A 17,591-nucleotide genomic window follows, 5' to 3' on the forward strand; every position below is an offset into this window, starting at 1 on the left:
AGGGTTTCTGACATCCCTGCTACGCGTACGGGTCCTGTGCTTCCACTAGTACGAGACCATACTAGCTTCCACACCTACCCATATTTGTCTCAAAAGATCATCACAACAACCCTAAAAATACCTACATGAATACACATACACTCTATGCTCTCATCCTAGAGGAAGGCTAGACATTACACAACCGGTCGGCAGACCCCACACAACTCGCCCATGAAACTTCCACCAATCTTACAACACTTGTGTATGCTAGTCATACATAACGTTAGACCCTATAGACAGTCGAATACCTGATTCTAACCTAAGCCCTTCATCAAACAAGAACATGAAATAACACTAAACCAAACATTCTCAGGATATAGAATCTTAGTTATGTACAACTATGCTGCGTAAACTAACCAACTACAGTAATGATGTCAATTTCATACAAGAAGAACCCTTGGTTATCATGCATCATATATTCAGACAACTCTATCATGTAATTCCTAAAGATCCCTAGCCTAGCACTAGCATGCTTTTCTATCAAATCATATACCAACAAGATCAAAACCCAGTAATATAACAAGTATGGGTATTTTGGGAACCACTCTCCTGTTCGGGCTCTCGTTGACTATAAACATCGCATGTTCCTGAAAAATCAAAGTTAAGTCAATGTACACATTCACGATCCCAAGCCAACAATCAAACACGGATATGACCATAGACCGAGCCCATGTCCTTAACCCAACTCTTTTTTTATAATTTATTTTTCAGAAACATTTTGCAAAAACTCTCAAATCATAGTTTGAGACTGTATTCACACAAGTGTTCCTCCAATTAACTCAAACCAGAGCTCTGATACCAACTTGTAGCATCCCATTTTCACAGCCATTTTTTTTTAATTTTTATTAAGGTAAAACTTTCAAATTTATAAATCAATTATTAAGAAAACCATTTATTCCAAATTAATACTAAGTTATTTTTCAATCTTTTAGTTTATTCATGTCTATCGGTACCAGGTATGATCAGATGTGAGTTTTTTTTTTTTTTTTTTTTTTTTTTTTTTTTTTTTTTTAATCCGAAATTATAGTTTTAGTAGCATTGTACATTCAAAAAAAAATTTTATTATTTTCAATTCAATGTCATTTATTGCATTTTTCTTGCTTTTTATATTCATTTATTGCACTTATCTCGGATTGAAGTAAAAAAAATTATAGGTATAAATATGATGGTGGTTGCTGCAGTGTTTGGATTTTGGTCTATATAGTCTAGTAAAATGACACACACTACCCCTTATTGGTAACATGGTTACATTAGGGGGTCACACATAGATGTAAAACAATAATCTCCTGCATGAAGTTCACAAACGGTGTTACTTCAAGGTTCTATTGACACTTTGAAAAGATGGTGAATATGAGGATAAAACATATTTTTCTTTGATTTGACAAAAATACCCCTACATGGTACCATGAAGGCCATGGACTCCTCTTTGGTTAATGAGTTTTTTTTAATATAATTCTCTTTGGTTACCAATGTTGACAAAAATTAACCAGATAATTTTCTTTCTTTTTCAGAAAAAATAACATTATTACCCTTGGTACCGGTAACTGTAGCTTGGACGAATGACAAATATTGGAAACTTTATATTCCTTGAATTTGACAAAAGTTGCTATGTGTGCTTTGTCTAAGAGCTTCTATGTTTACAATTATAATGGTTTTTCATCTTTTTTTTTTGGATATGACATCCTTACCCTTGGTATTAGTTTGCTTAAATACCCAGACCAAGATATAGTGATTGTTGCTGCTTCATTTGACATTAATCTACAATTCTATTAATGGTGTGTCACAAGAGTTTATTTCTACTATAATCTTACTATTATTTTCTAATTTTCCTTCCATAGGAATTGATTTGGTGAGGTTTAATTGCAGGGAAAGAAGAAGGCTGGGGTCAGCTGGTAGAAGAAAAAAAATGGAAACAAAGAAGAGAACGAGTGGGCATGGGTGATGTTTTAAATATGTATCAGTATGCATGTCCATATACATCTTAATATGCATATGTATATATATATATATATATATATATATATATATATATATATATATATATATTTTCATGCATATACATTTCATATGTATGTGCATATGAAATGTATATGCATGAAAATATATATACATATATACATATATATATATATATATATATATATATATATATGGATTATCATATGCATATACTTATTCTTATGTATTTACATATACATATACTTATTCATATTCGTATACATATACTTATTCTTATGCATATGTAGATGCATATACTTACGAATATGCATATACTTATTTTTATGCATATGACATGTTATGCATATGTATATACTTATTCATATACATATGCATATACTTATTTTTATATATATGAATATGCATATGGATATACTTATTCATATGCATATGCATATACTTATGAATATACATATACTTATTTTTATGTATATATATGTCATACTATGCATATGCATATATATATATATATATATATATATATATATATATATATACATATGCATATGTCATATACTTATTCTTATTATTATGCATATGCAGATACTTATTTATATACATATACTTATTATTATGCATATGCATATACTTATTCATATGCATATTCATCTACTTATTTATATTCATATGTGTATACATAAGCATAATCATATGTATTTAATTGTTATATGTATATATTTATTCATATGCATATGTACATATTTATTCATATGTATATGTATATACTTACTCTTATGTATACATATAAAAGCATTGAAAATATTTTTAAAAAATATGCATATGCATATGCACATGTTTTTAAAAATATGCATATACACACAAAAAAATGAATATGCATTAAAAATTAATATTTTTGAAAAATTCATTTTTTTAATTATTAATATCGAAACGTAAGGAGTATCTTCGCTGATTTATGAAAAAATTTAAAAAATTATTAAAATAAAAAAATATTTTTTTTCCAAATAAGTGAATATATACCTCGTATTTTGAAATTAAAATTTAAAAAAGAATTTTTCAGAAAAAATGCATTTTTAATGCATATTCATATTTTTGTGCAAATATACATTTTTAATATAACAAAGTGCATAAGTACGTTCATATAATCTTTTGTTTTGATATATATATATATATATATATATATATATATATATATATATATATATATATATATATATATATATATATGAAATTTGGTACCTCAATTCATTATAGATAAATACTTTATCGGTACTTTCCCTCAATTTGGTTCTCCATTGATGTTGCCTATATATATATATATATATATATATATATATATATATATATATATATATATATATATATATAGAGGGTTGGGTACAACAAGGAACCATTTTAAACATTAGAACCAAGGAACCAATATTTTTCTCAACTTTTAGAGCAATTTTTTCATAAAAAAAAAACAAAAAATATAGATATTCATAACTTTTTATCCTCCATCCATTGATATCAAATTTGATAAAAAAAAATTTGATCTGTTCAGATTCACACTGTGAATCTGTACAGTTTCACCTTGTGAAATCTGTGTAGATTCATAATGTGAATCTGAACAGATAAAAAAAGTAAAAAAAAAAATTAAATTTGATATCAATGGAAAGAAGATAAAAAGTTATGAATTTCTTTATTTTTAGAAAAAAATTTCAATAAATAACTAGCAGCGTACCCCAGGCTTCGCCCGGGTCGGTGTGTGCTTTTTTTTTTGTGTGTGTCATTCTGAAATGTGTCCGTGTTTCATATGATTCGCCTCCTTCAAATTCTTCCTATTATAGTATTGTATTTGGGAAAACGTATAAAGATAAATAACAAATAGATTTGGGAAAACAGTTGAGCAATGTTAACAAAGTAACCTAATCACCTTTCAAATTAAAAAAATTGATGAATTTCATGTTAAACATTCTTGTACTACAATAAATTAAAAAAAAACAATCGAGGCAATCTCTCTCTTGTGGTATAGATTGCATTCACAGAGCTTTTCTAAAACATGAAACAAAGAGAATGGAATTAATTTTATCACTTTAATTCCATCCAACAAAAACAAAATGCTTTTTATTTCATTCCAGTGGAATGAATGATTCCATTCCATACCTTGAGCTTCTTCTTGGGTTCCTTCTCAACAACTTCTTTCACATTACTTTATGGGAGTTTCACACAAAGTGCCAAATGTTTAGTAATAAAAACTTGTTGGATGTAAGGCTTCCTTTGATGTAATAACTCATATCCCTACATAAAGAAGGGTCATAAAAATGAATTCTTATATTAATCCACAAATTTGGATACTTTGAAAAGTAAACGACAGATGTGAAGGAGAGTCACCCATAACTGTTCCGTTTAAATGATATGAAACCAAATCCATAATTCTAGAGATTGAAATGTTATGTTGTCATTCCATTCCATTGCCATAACCACGACTAACCTGATAGGAAAACCTCGAATTACCCAAATACCATTAAAGTCCACCGACTGCAACCCCATTCACATTTTGAGCACCCGACACCATGTTCACCGGACCATGTTGCATCTTCGCCTGTATAAGCAATCCACCACCACTAAGTCCTGCATTATTGCTGTAAATCAAAGTTGGTTTAGTAAGTTTATGTGATTCCAGGGACAAAAATGTACTGAAACTATGATGTCACCTGTGAAAAACGTGAAGAATATACTCTAGATATAGACAAAATTCTGAGTGTCACTTCATCAATATGTGGTGGCTCTTAGTCAACAACATGGCAACACATCAAATATTACAACCAAATAAACATTATATTCAAAATAAATTCCACATATTGACAACTATTTGAATAGAGAAAAAAATAGTGAGAAAACAAACCTTCAGAATCATCACCTTCCTCTTCATCATTATCCTTCCATGATTGGTGTTGCATGTATCTGCCAAAAGTAACAATATAAAACCTATGTTAATGTCATGTCATCGCCATATCATTGCCATTTGAAGTCATCAATGCCACATCATCATAAAGTCATAAACATAATAACTTATTGTAGAAGCTCTTCCACTTTGGAACCATTGTTTTCTGGTGGTTTTTTTTGTTGTGGTAAGGGATGATTCTAGTAATACCCTGAAACTTGGAGGGTAGTAATTAATAATTATATAAATTGTGGAAAATAATAAAATCTGTTAATTGGCTCTCTCAAGGGCTATATCTGCTTCAAATTTTTCTCTCCATGCGAAAAATGTTTCGACAGTGACAAGTTCTCCATGTGGCACAATCAAATCATTTTTTTCAATTTAGTTGGACCCAATGAAATCATTTTTTTTCCAAATTAACCATTTTGATGGGTTGAATGGAACAATGCTCTCTGGCATGGTCTCGGACAAAGTGTGAAGCCAAATAATCATATAATAAAAATAAAATTAAAAGATTATTACCACAAAAAAAAGTAAATTCCATTGCTATTTTTTGCAAATATTCCTTAATTATTCAATGAATCTCAATCAACACAGGTTGAAAAATAGTCTACAGGTCAATCCACCACATTTTGACCAAAGACTTTTATGGTTATATTAAAAAGGTGGGTAAGTTTTTTTTCGTAAACCTATAATATTTTTTCATACCTGATTATAGAGGTGATGGAACATTCTCACCCAAAAGAGACCAGTCAGAAACTTAATTATACACCTGCATTGCATTTGGAGAGTTAATTTTAACTTTTGATTCTATAAATTTACCTTTTGATTTCATTGAATCAGAAATGGAATGGAATCATTCATTCCATTACTTTGGAATGTGACTCCTTCCAATTTTTCTTTTTCTCGCCACTCCTCTCTATCGCCTCAGGAGTGGTAGTTGCTTCCTCAAGGTCATCACTATGGTCGATTAAGGTTTGTGTTAAGCATTTGGCGTTGTCGTATGTATCCGGCCTCGTAGCTAAGATGTTTCCTTTTGTAGGTTGGGTCAGCCCCCAGATGAATCTCTCTATCTTCTTACTCTCCGGGGTAACCATTCCCGGGCAAAGTAGCACCAAGTCATCGAACCTGGAAGTGTAAGCGGCAATATCGGAACCTTTCATCTTCAAGTTCCAGAGTTCGTGCTCTAATTTCTGCATTTCGCCCGAGGGCAGTACTCAGCCAGCAGAAGTTCCTTCATGGCTTCCCAACCCATGGCGTTGGCTACAGGTAAAGTTAGGGATTTGACTCGGCCGTTCCACCAAGTCAGGGCTTTATCGATAAAGGTACAGGCTGCGAACTTCACTTTGTCAGATTCCAAACAGGCACAGATTTCAAAGATAGATTCAATTTTCTCGAACCATCGAGTGAGGGAAATGACACCTTAAGTGCCATCAAAGGAAGTGGGTTTTACGTTCATGAAATCTTTATAGGAACCCTCTTTTCGGTGTCCTTGAATGCCTTCTTGGTTTTGGGTTTGGGTACCATCTCCCGAACCACCGGAACCACCGGAGTTCCTTTGAGACATAGCAGCTGCCACCGCGGCAGTAACAACTGCTTGGAACGGTCAAATTCAGGAGGAGGTGGTGGCGGAGGAGGATTGTTGTTCTTTGAACTGGGTCTTTTTCTTGGAGGCATCTTGATCTATAAAGATTAGCAAAAGAGAGGATGTTAAGTCCTCTGAATTGAATCAAGAGATATGACAGATATTGAATTCTATTAAGCGATAAAGCAGGAATGAGTTATCAAAGCAGATAAATTATCGCTAAAAGAATGATCGAGGAGCAACGTTGGAATGAGGATTTCTCTAACGAAGCTGGCACTAGAAATACTCCCATAGTATTTTGTGATTCGTTGCGACGACGGCTCATTGTTTGGGTATTGGGTAAGTCTTAGGCATGCTGAACACTACAGTCACTCCCAAGCATATGTTGGCCGTGTCTCGAATGAATATAGTTTTCCAGGCTATATTGATCCTAGACACGACTACATAATTGCTCAGGTTTAACCACATCGTACAACACCCATTTACTTATGTTTTGTTCTACTTGTAGTTACGGATTTCGACGGATAGGTATACTTATATACTTTTTGAAAATACTTATATTTTAGAGTATACTTTTAGTTCAGAGCACTTAGGCCCCTTAGTGTTTATAGTCTTATACCATGTAAGGTTTGGTATACTTAGTTCACTATAAACAAGGGCTCTGATACCAATCTGTCACACCCCGAAACCCAGGGCAGAAACGTTCCGGGGCAGAGGTGACTTCATGTTAAGTATCACAACCAATGTACATAGTAAGCGAAGTAAACAAACATTACATTACATATTAGAATTTACATTTGTTTGAAAGTAAAAAGTTACAAGTGTTATACATATGTATATATGTTCTAAAGTAAGACGTGTCTTCTATGCATTCCGTCTTCACCAAAAGGATCATCGGGTACTTGTCTAATGTGGACCTGAGAATACAAGCAGTTTAAAAATCAGCATAAAGCTGGTGAGTTCATAAGCGGTTTTGTTTTCTGAAAATGAGCAAGTTTCCTTCTGGTTTTTTGAAAAAGTTACGAACCCAAGAAAATCCCATATTTTCTTAAAAGTAGAGTTTAGTTACCCGTTTGTTACCCAGTTTGATTAAGAACAGTTTGTTATCTGATTTTTACACACTCTGATTAAGAACAAGTTCAGTTATCCCAGGAAAAACCCTTATTTTCCTAAAACGTTTGTGAAGTATTATCGAATCTGAAAGTAACATACAAGTATCTACCATACTTAAAGTGTGTGTGTGAAGTTTCCTGAAAGTTTGGTTATCTTTAAATGTGCATTAGTTTTAACACGTATATAAAACTAATAAATAAGTATAAAGTTTTCATAATCTTGATTGCGAGTTCCATAACCATACTTCAGACAAGATATGAATCGGAACGGGGTCAATATCTTTTATGACTTTTGTCACCCGTGAACCTTTTGGTTCGGCTGTAGCTAGCAGCCAAGTGCGGGATAGTCAATCTCATATAGATCTATACACTCAAGTCATGCTCTCCCTTTCCGAAGATTCTGGTTACAGGGGTAGTCCTCCACTCTCGTATCTAGGGGAAGTGTTACAAAGGACGTGTCTCCAATCTTAAGATTAATGAATTTAAAACTGAAATTATTAATACGGAAATCCTGTTTTATTGGTCCTATACTCTCGTATCTAGGGGGAGTACTATCCAGGACCTGACTAAGTTCTAATGATACATGTCCTTCACATTCGTATCTAGGGGGTGTTTTATTTATGACAACACAAAAGTTCTATGATTACAAACAGTAAATGTGTGAACAATCAATTGCGAAGTATAAAGTATAACACTATATAATAAGAATTGAAATCGGATTGAAAAACAACTCTGCAAGTCAAACAGTTTGTTAATATGTTTTCAAATCTTAAAAGTGTACGGATTATGAAACCATTCAAATGAAATAATGAATTTAAGTACATGATATTTTTGTACTTTTGCTTGTATTCCCCCCCCCCCCCTGAAAACATTGAAAAACATTGAAAAAAGGTAGGGGTATGAACTCACCAGGTGAGAAAATGTGACGGTTTGGATGCTATGTGTCAGTTCGGGGCTTGATAACGCGCGAGGTTCCTATGTAATATGAAATGATATAAAAATGTATCTAATTTGACTTTAAATCACTAATTAGATATGACTATACACTCCAAGATGCGAAAACACTTCAAATCAAGTGTTTGGAGTGACCCGGGTGACATCTACGGATGTATAGGACTTTGGATAATGTGTTTACTCTTCAAGAGTAAACTCCTCATGGAGTTTTCGGCCCTAAGACCAACTCCACATGAGTTCACGGCCGTGAACTCATGGATGAGGGTTTTATGATGCTAAATGGTCAAATAACACTTGGGAAAGGTTGCTATGATTTAATCTAAGGCATAGGAATGAGTTTAACCATCAAGGTCATTACCAAATGGAGTTTACGGCTGTAAACTAGGAGTTTACGGCCGTAAGCTCCTATGTGACCATTTCTTTCATGATTTGATGGCCCTAGATCAATCATAAGTGATTCAAACCAATTTTACAAGCCTTAGAATGAATTTAGGACATCAATTGACTTGTGTATGTGAGTTTACGGCCCAGGAACCCATTCTTGGGGGGTTTACGGCCGTGAACTCTTAAATGGAAGCTTTTCATCATTTTTAAGGCCCCTAAATTGATTGTGGTTGGTTCTAGACTTTAATCCAAGGCTATTGGTGTGTTTAAGTGGCATTTAAACACTTGAAATTGAGTTTACTACCCATGATAACGAGTTTACAGACCAAGCATGTTCTTGGGCAGTAAACTCAATTTTACTCCCCAAAATTTAAGTTCAAGGTGTTCTAAGTCTGATCCATTAAGCCATAGCCATATCTAAGCTCCGAAGGTGATTTGGAAGGGTTTTAAGGCTCAAAAACCCCATCTATGTGTGTTCACGGCCCAAGAGTGTTCCAGGGCCGTAAAAACATGAACATGGTCCTTTTCCATAGATTAAACACGAATATGAAGGCTAAGGATGCTAATCTATGAGTTAGGGTAGTTACCTTGATGATTTGGAGCTTTAATTTGATGATTTTGGACCCTAAGCTTGGATTTGAGGAGAGAGGTTAGAGAGAGAGTAGTGAAAGTGTGCAAAAGCTTCAAAATGAATTCTTTTGGGCTTTAAATAGGTCCTAAGTTCGGGACACGGTGGAATTCTACCCGATACCGACGTTAGACGTGGCTTTTGGTCGCACCCGATCAAGTTGTCGTAACCCGGCGGGATCGAATCTAAAAATTTTCAAATTAATAAATTGGGCCACTTTCATGAGTTCCTAAGGGGCTTGGACACTCATGAGATTATAATAAACATATAAATTTAAATAACTTAGCCCAAAAACGAAATCGGAACGAATTGCTAAAGACGGGTTTTACGGATGCAACGGGTTACAGAAATAGAACAAGCTTTGGGTTGTCACAATTAATGGAAAAAAGACGTAAATTCCCTCGTGATGATTCTACCTGATATGTCCATTTATTTAGTAAAGGAGTAACGAGGTCATCCCTCCTATCAATTACAAGCAACAAAGGAGGAATTTTTGTGCGTCTGAAATAAAAAAGGCCACTTTCTTGCCGATACATCAGTTTCTGAAAATGAAATATAAAAATTCAAATTGAAATTCTTAGTACCCAGAAGATTTCACAAGAATCATCAAACTTAATTGATGGAAAAAGTTACAATATAGAAGATTTGATTAAAAGTTTAACGGAGCGAAAATAAGAAAAAGAGAAAGAGAAAGAGAAAGATGAAGACTCACGAAAGCTTCTTGTGATAGAGTTGTTGATGGACTTGCAGCAATCTTTTTGGCTTTTAAAAGGAGACCCGTTATTCCATGAGAATTAATCAGGAATTCATAAAAGTATATCTAAACAACAATCGCATCTAAAAGATGTAAGGTTTCTCATTTATTATGGAAGATCACCGAATAAACAGTCGCGTCTAAACCTGTTGGTTAAACATTTACAGTCAAAAGAAGGGAAAGAAGAAGAGCAAGGGAACGATTTCTGTCAACAATCGATCCCAAACACCCCAATGATTTCTATCAAACAATAAAAAAAGGAAAAGAAAGAATTCGTGACTGCTGAAGCAGCCCCGTATATTTACCTGCAATCGCTGGAGGAGGCAGTCCGTCTCCATCCCACAGACCGAGACCCACGCCGTCGCACCACTCTTTTCCCCTTCTAGCTCCACAACAACCACCAAACACCTATTCACCACCATTTGTTGCTGTCGTGATTGCAACTTTCGTCCTCTGCTACTACCGTCAGTGGTGCGCTTCGCCGACTTCGCTTCCCCTTCATTCGCCTAGTTCGACCTCGAAGTTGGAGACCATCTCGGCTTTGCAAATCGACCAATGCGCCTTCACTTTTCCCTCTCTTTCGTTCGTCTGCTTGCAGGCGTTCTTCTGACTAAACATGAATTGTGGATAGTAATAGAGAGTTCTGGAAGGACGGAAGATATTTCAAAGAGGCCGCCCAAAACATGCGTATTCACACAAAATGACCCAAATATAGTTGAGGGACCATTTCTGCCAAAAAGACGACATCTTAACTATTCCTAAGATTCATTTCCTTTATATATATATATATATATATATATATATATATATATATATATATATATATATATATATATATATATATACAAGTAGGTTCATGCGAAAACATAAATATCCTGCGAAAACGTGAAAACATATTTATCTTATAAAAATCAAACACAAGTACTATAAAAATTAAATTTATTAGTAATAAATTAAAGATAATAAGTTTATATTAGATTGTGTTATGATAATATAGATTTAAAGACGATTTTATCAACTATTTTTTTTTTCACGTTCTTGATCACTTTTAAATTAATGTTTTCATAATAAAAATGTCAAAAATCATATTTTATTAATATGAAATAATTTATCATTTATAATCGATTATCAACATGTATTTCAATGTTTGGATGAATTATTGTCCAAAATATAAGGTTGAGGTGACACAATCTCATATTTTTTTCTTGTTTTCGTATTTTCGCAAATTATTTGCATTTTCGCATAAACCTCTCCCCTATATATAAAGATGACAGGAAAGTCCATGTGAAACATAAAGATGACAGGAAAGTCCACGTGAAACATAAAGATGACAGGAAAGTCCACATGTAGAAAAAGATTACACAACAGGTCCCTACGTAGAAAAAAGATTCCATAAAAGGTCTAGTGCGAGAATGTTTTTACAGAAATAGTTCCTACTTAATTACAAAAATGCCTTAGCAAAGAAAAGATTACAAAAAGGTCCATATGTTGAAAAAGATTGTAGAACGTGTGCGTATGCATAAAAGATTACAGGTCTTGTGTAGAAAAATATTACAGATGATGTCATTGTTTTACAAAAATAGTCCCCGTTTAATTACAGAAGACGTCTCTATACATAAATTTTGTTACCACCAATTTCAAATTTTACCCTTGAGCGCCATTGGCACCACCACCAACAAATATCTATAAAAAAAATGGTTTACCTTGATCTTTAGATTTCAGTCGTTAAGAATAAATATTCTAAATAAACTTAAGGAATTAATCGTTAATCCTCCCAAACAACAAAATTAAGTTGTTAAACAATTCATAGTAGCTGCGCGAGATAGAAATGGCGCCAGGAATTTAACGACGTGGAGGAAGTTTAGTAATATTTAACTAGGCTTACTCTTAATCCTAATTTTGGGAAGGGTATTTTAGCGATATCAAATATAATTTTGATATATAGATAAATTTGTAAACATTAATATTAATTAAACCTAATTAAATTATAAATTTATATACAGATGAGAGTTTTATTGTTTGAATTGAATATATACTTAATTTTATGGTTATAAGGATATAGAAGTAATATACTATAAAATTTGTAAGGATAAGAACGGAATTCTCCCAAATAAATATATACATGGATATCATTTCCTTTCATGTTGATGAATTGCTGAAACATATTGTCATTGGAGCAAAAGTTGTAGAGTCCTAGCTAGCAACACACCCTAAAATAAACCCTAGATGTCATGTTAGTTTATGACATCATAAGAATAATAATGGCTTTAACATGGTTGAATTAATATGACTCTAGTAAAGAGTTTTTTTTTGTAATATATATATATATATATATATATATATATATATATATATATATATATATATATATATATATATATATATATATATATATGTTTTTTGTTCTTTTTTTCGTGCTGTGCTGATTGATATAAAACAATTCCACTTGGTAACTTGGATTGCAACGTACTTATAAACCCCCATAGATGTTCCATGCCTTCTGTGTTAATCTTCACTACCATAGCTTAATTGCATAAAGTTAGAGATAAAGATGCTGATCACAGATTGTTGTGATTCACATAATTTTAAGAATATTCCATGTACAGGACAAGCAGAATAAAGAAGTAAAAAAGATGATCTGACATATTTTTACAGAGAACTTATACTCCTTGTCCAGTGTGACAAGTGAGCAACTCTTCCTTACCACCACCAAAACTTATGGAAATGATGTTTGTTAGTTTGTAGACCTTTGATTAAAAAGATCGTCATGGCTTTCCATTTTACATTCTCTTTGCAAGACTTTTAAGGTTTAGCGGCAGCTTTATAACATCTGTATACTGCAATCAAAACTGAACATTCATATATGTAAATTTGCTTAAGAGGGTGTTTGGCTTAGCTTTTGAAAGCCAAAAATCCTTTTTGTAAAAGATGGAAAAGTCAGGATTCCATGACTTTTTAAAAAGATGTCATTTATTCTATAGGAAAAGTTGAAAAAGTCAGGATTAGCAAACATCTTTTGGACTTTTAGAAAAAAAATAAAAGTTAAAAGTCACTTTAAAAGTTATCCCAAACACCCTCTAAGTATTGAAAATTGGTAAAGAAGTAGAGATGGATATATACCTTTTAAATGCAAAAGTGTGTGTTTGATTGTGTGTTAATCCGATCTTTGCTACTATTTTAGACTTTGAGAGACTGTTCAATTTTAAAGGCGTGTTTGGTTCACAGCATTCGAAGGCATTTGGAGGAATTAAAATGTAAATTTTAGTAAAAATTGTGTTTGGTTGATAAACTCAAAGAAATTAGAATTCTCTAAATTCCATTAAATTCGACGTTGGAAGAAACTGGTTATTTTTTGACTAAATATTTTAGAGTTTATTCCTTATTTTTTTTTATTAGAAAGACAAAATTGCCCTCCCAACACCTTTTTAGTTTATCTATGATTTAACAAATCAAAACAAATTATCATTAACTCTCCCCTACCAACACACCAACACCTACCTCCACCACTCTGTAAGTTCTAAACCTAGTGATTAACCTTGATCAATAAGGTTTAAGCTTTGTGACAGCAACAAAGCAACTGGAACAGATTACAGGGGAGAGGGCAAATATATATTTTTGATGTTGTAAAGCTTTCATTTTTCTTTATATATTATATGCAAATTCAGTAAAAAAAAATAGGTTTTAGCGGGCAAAAGTTTAATAAATGAAAGTTCTCATTAATAATAATAATAATATACAAAAAATCAATAAAAAGGTATTTTGGTCAATAACATAATCTATTTTCCATTTTCTTTGACAAACATGCAAATCAAACAAAAAACAGATTCCATTCCATGTCAGATACGCGCACAGTAGATTCTGATTCCAATTCCTTTGATAAATTTCATTCCTTCCGAAAACATTATGCGAAATTACCCAACTGCTTGCTAAAGATATGTCAAACTTCTGTTAATAATTCAATTAGGAAATATAAAGTAATAGAATATTTGTTTTTTTTTTTACAAAAAATGCATTCTCACGTAGTTCATTCAGTTAAACCTGCAGTGAGCTTGAAATTATGTGAATAAAAAGATAAACATGTTTGAACGTATGTAATATAAAAAGAATCATAGCCCACCCAAAGCAATCTCATTCCCTGTCTTTTTACCTTAGAATAAAAATATATAAATTGATTGAAGGAAGGAATCTGTTTGAAACAATATTGACCAGCCCTTTTCAACTTGCAGCCTTTTCATGTACAGTTCCCCATAAAACGTGGAAGAGTCCAACCCACGGTCTAGAGCTTGCCCACGTCCAACAAACATGTTAATTACTCACTTAATCATGATTTGAAACATTTAATTAATTAATGTGTCTTATGGTTATTATTTGTTGCAAGAAGAATATATGTGTTCAACTTGTTCCACCATTTTGTGAGTATCCATCTTTCAAAGATACCTTTAGTAGTTTTCAAGCATCGAAGCACCTCATCTTTTGAATTTTCTTGTACCCAGAAAAGGCGTCAAGCTTTCCCGGTTTCATATAAATACAAGTGCCATCAACACCTCAAACTTCAACCAAAACTCATTTCCCACTTCCTTCCTATTAAAAACTCACAACCAATCGAATCATAATCTAGACTGGACTTTGATCGATCGAGTGAGATGGAGAAGATAAAATCATTGGTATCCGAGAATGGTGTTGTGATTTTCACCAAGAGCACCTGTTGCTTGTGCTACAGTGTCACCATTCTGTTCCAAGAACTTGGGGTGAACCCTTTAGTGTATGAGATAGATCAAGATCCTCAAGGAAGGGAGATGGAGAAGGCTTTCCTGAAGCAAGGGTGTAACTCACACCCTGTGCCAGCTGTATACATAGGTGGCAAGCATGTGGGGTCCACCAACGAGGTCATGTCCCTCCACCTAAGCGGCTCCCTCATTCCTCTGATCAAAACGTATCAGTCCCTGTCTTAAACTAATAAGCTCCACTCTGAAAGAAATCGGGCTGGCTCAAGACTATGAGCAGTAGTAATCTATTTGTTCAACTAGACTATGTTCTGTATTAGTTATTAGTACATTTGTAGCTTTTCATTAGCTTCAGGGTAAGGAAGATTGGCTTTCAGGCAATAATTATGATTATCACTAGTTTTTATTTAATCTATTCACTAATGGGAATTCGTGGATATCATTCCACATCATTATGGCCATCTGGAATCAGGCCCTTAAAGTATTAAAACTTGAGAGTATCCTTCAAATTTCACAATCCGGAATTGGTGGGGGAAATCATTAATGATTCTTATTAGTAGGTGTAAACGAGCCAAGCCGATCCCAAACTCTTGGCTCGTTACAGTTTTTAAGGCTCGAGCTCCAGCTTAGCTCGTTTTGTTTCAACCTTTACAAATGAAACTCTAGCTTGGCTCGTTAAGGATCTAAGAGGCTTGGGCGCGCTCGGCTTGAGCCCGGCTCGTTTATCGAGCAAGCCTAAACAAGCCAAAGTTCCGCTTGCTCGATTAGACAAATAGCAAATAAAAATTTGAACTTGGGTATATGATCACACCCTTACAATAAAATGTCCCTAAACTATGTCCCTAAACTATGCCTTAAGCCAACTTGACCGCCTATCAATTAAATAGGTTTTTTTTTCATTTTTTCTCTCTTTATACAAGTTCCTCTTTCATTCATTTTCTTCTTAAAAACACGGTATCAATTGAGAACTCATAGTTTCACAAGAACCATAAATTCTTTTTACCATCAATTATTTTGGTTAAAAAAATGACTTAATGAATTAAGACGCACGTATATAAGTGCATTCGTAAAAAAAAACTCAAAACACATGATTTTTTAAAAGTGCACGTGTGCACAACACAAAAACACAAAAATGCATATATGCACACTTATATGCATGCATGTTTTTTAGTGAATGTAAGAATTGTCACATAATATATTGTGTATATGTATTTTGTATATTATCATACTTTAGTTTAGCTATTCGGCACATGCCCTAATTGTATGTAACATCATCAGTTTTGGCATAAAGTTTTTGCCCTTTTTTAGTGAAAATAAAATAAAATAATTATCAAATTAATAAAATAAAATAAATGAAAAATAAATAAATTAATAAAATATTTAGATTAAAAATTTAAAGAAAATAGTTAATTTGGACTTAAAAATAGAAAATAAATTAGGAGAGACTAAATTCGATAAATTGGTCAAACTTTACGGATGAGATTGTAATTATTTGTGATTATTCTGATAAAATAATTATATTATGGAGTTTACGCATAAAACTTATAAACCCTAACCTACTCCTACTAAACTAGTCATAATATCACCTATGTCCCGGACGAGACTTAAACCCTCAACCTCAAGGAGGGAGGACAACACTTAGTACCACCGGGGTAGAAGCTCAATTTTAGTGGTAAAAATGAGAAAGTTTAAACTAGAAAGGTTTTATTAAGCGTTTAGTGGTCATAAGTATATAAGCTAGTTTAAATCTATTCTCCCACATTTTCCATCAAAACAGTCCACAGAGTTTGAGAGGGAGATAAAGGATATTTCTTCTCCCATTTTTAGTTATGAAATAGAATCAACACAAATCTATAGTTGACAGTTCGTTTGATCATATACAAACAAGATATAATGATGAACAAAAGAACAAGAAGATTATCACAAAGATGAGTTTCACTAAGAAAAGTTCTCACCAAGAGAACGAGTGCACAAAGCAAATGATAAAAAAGTCGTCACAAAGCGATCACACAAAGCGATAATTAGGGTTTAGCCTTTGTTACAAGATTATATACTAAACTATAGGAGATAAGAATTCTACAAATTCTCCAGATCGGGTATATAAGGAATGGATCATATCAGATCTTCAGAACACTTCTTCACTGAGTAATTCTGATATGCTCCATATTTGGACATCAACTCCAACACATTAGAGCATCAGTGTCAGCTTCAAGGAGATCAGCTTCAACTTCAACTTCAGCATCACACTAATCAGGTTCACCTTCATCTAGAGTGAATAATCATCAGCGTGTGTCATCAGTGTATCACCTGATCAATGTGTCATCAGTTTAGGACCTTCAACATATGAACACATTGATCAATCTTCAGTGAATGCTCTTCGTGCTGATAATACTTCAGTTCCTTGATGATGATAGTGTCTTCAAGGTCTTTTGCTCATTCGGGGATGATTTTCAGTCTTTGACATATGAACTTCCATCAGCATATCTTCATATTAACTAACTAAACAAACTCTAACATATCAGCTTGTCC

At 33.1% G+C, this 17,591-nt stretch overlaps 1 pseudogene; it reads left to right on the plus strand.

The window, feature by feature from the left end:
• The first annotated feature begins 14,872 nt into the window (after nucleotides 1–14,872).
• LOC145055714 (monothiol glutaredoxin-S11 pseudogene) lies at nucleotides 14,873–15,473 on the plus strand (annotated as a pseudogene).
• The last annotated feature ends 2,118 nt before the right edge of the window (nucleotides 15,474–17,591 follow it).

The sequence above is a fragment of the Lactuca serriola genome, chromosome 5 (assembly GCF_051521515.1).
Source record: "Lactuca serriola cultivar US96UC23 chromosome 5, Lser_US96UC23_V15, whole genome shotgun sequence".
In the NCBI taxonomy this organism is placed as follows: Eukaryota; Viridiplantae; Streptophyta; class Magnoliopsida; order Asterales; family Asteraceae; genus Lactuca; species Lactuca serriola.